We start from the raw sequence: 2020 nt of genomic DNA, 5'->3' as shown, positions 1-2020 counted from the left end.
GTCCGTCTGTTTGTCACCCCGTATCAGCGCTAACACTGCCTTGCCTAAGTTAATCAAACTGGTTTCACAGACCAGTACAAAATTTAACAAGATTTTCTTTTATTCCGGTGTCGTTTCTTCATTTTTAAGGGTTGTGTTACTTACTGCATAAAATAGCATTTACCTGTAACTGCGGTTCTTTGACAGATTTTAATGAGATTTGATCCATGTTCTTATATTATACACGTGTGACTGTACGGTTCCGTCCACTTAAGTTGATTTTAAGCCCCTCAATACTGAAAGACTTGAATATATTTTGAAAAGTGTACATCAAGTATTCAAATGAGAAACCGATTTACTGCAAGAAGGTCACAAGTATGGATATAGACGTAGTATGTTACATAACATTTGCAAAATGCATGGTCATTTCCAGAAAATCACTAGCATTAATTGAAAAAACAGTATTTAATTGGGTACCACCAAAATTCTTATCCAAAGTCCTATTATCGCCCTGAATTTGATAGTCTGTTAAATTTACAGTCATAGACGCCAGCAACAAGGAATAAAAACTAAGCATTTGCAGCACCCCCCATTACTTTTTAAAAAATTAAGACTGAAAAAAGAAAGGAAAATGTCAATATACCAGCATCTTTGAAGTTAGCAAAAGCATTCTTAAACGGTTTAAACGTGCTTGTGAGCAAATTAGCAAATTTGTTGCCTGCCAACTTCCCTTAGAAAATCTTTGGGGGGGTTATGTTTACAGAAGACTGACGTCACGCATAAGTAAAATAACATGTTTAAGGTCGGCCTGATAAAAATTTGTATCCAGTCACATGACGACCCTGCTCTGTAAAGAATTTTGCGAAATGTAAAGGAACGAAAACAGGATTCAATCTGGCAGAATCATCTACGGCCCGAAAACAACTGTTTTACCCACATGAATACCAGGAAACGGCAATAACAGGCGGAAATTATAGTACAGAAAAACTGTCGGGCCGTTCTTATTGAAGATGTTCAAAATGTCGGTCATTAGTGCCCAAACAGAAGAAGTGCAGGTGCATTACCCACGGACACGCTATATGTACGGGTATACCTGTAATGTATTTACGTTCGTACTTAATTGAACTGGGCTGGATATAAACTGGTAGTAAGTAAAATAAAGCTATCCCTGTACCAGGCCGTGAAGGCCCATAGGGTTGTGAGACGATGAGGGTCCCACACTATCTACACAATCGGCTCAAAGATGGCGGTAAGGTTGCCAGCCTTACGCGCCGGCCGCGCTTTACTCCCCAGGATAATTATTTAATTAATTTCTGGTACTCATTTCTGATAGAGGCTGAGTTAACCCCAGGGCCTAGTGCGGCTGGAAGGATTAGGTCAACTGAAAAAAATCCAATGACCTCATCGGGACTTGAACTTTGTACTTAAAAATTAATTGAATTACAAAATTTGTTAAAAATAAATAAAAAATTAGAAGACCGGCAAACAAACACGAAGAAACTAACAGGCATGTAGGAACTGTCAAAGAATATTGCGAATAACTGTAACAATGTTTTCAGTTTCGGAGATGCACCGTTCTTTGTTTCACCCGCTCGCCACGTTGAGGCACAGGATATGAGCGGGGACCTGAAACAAAAGAAACAAACAAAAAAAAACTTCAGTGTGAACACCAGCAAACAGAATTTGAATTAACAGAATGAACACATAAGCTTACCTCTTCTTCTGGTACTCTTGCCATCTCTTCTGTAACACATCTTCTTTTAAATACAAAATTCTTCAGAAAATTTGCTGTACGTTTTAACATCTTCGATCGTGGAAGGCGTACAACTGAGTGTACCATTTGTTCACTGCAGTTGTTCCCGTTAAATGGTCAACACGATTAAACTGAAAGATAAATATACGCCGTTTGGTGCAGAAATAAAAACAAACGACATAAGGAAGCAAATTTTTCCGTTTTCGTTCAAGTGTTGAGCACTCACTGCAAAAAAATAAAAAAGGTGATTTTCTCTCGAAAAATCTACTCACATTTATTGCGTTAGAA

The sequence above is a fragment of the Cryptotermes secundus genome, unplaced genomic scaffold (assembly GCF_002891405.2).
Source record: "Cryptotermes secundus unplaced genomic scaffold, Csec_1.0 scaffold285, whole genome shotgun sequence".
Classification (NCBI taxonomy): Eukaryota; Metazoa; Arthropoda; class Insecta; order Blattodea; family Kalotermitidae; genus Cryptotermes; species Cryptotermes secundus.
Note: the sequence above shows the minus strand (reverse complement) of the source record.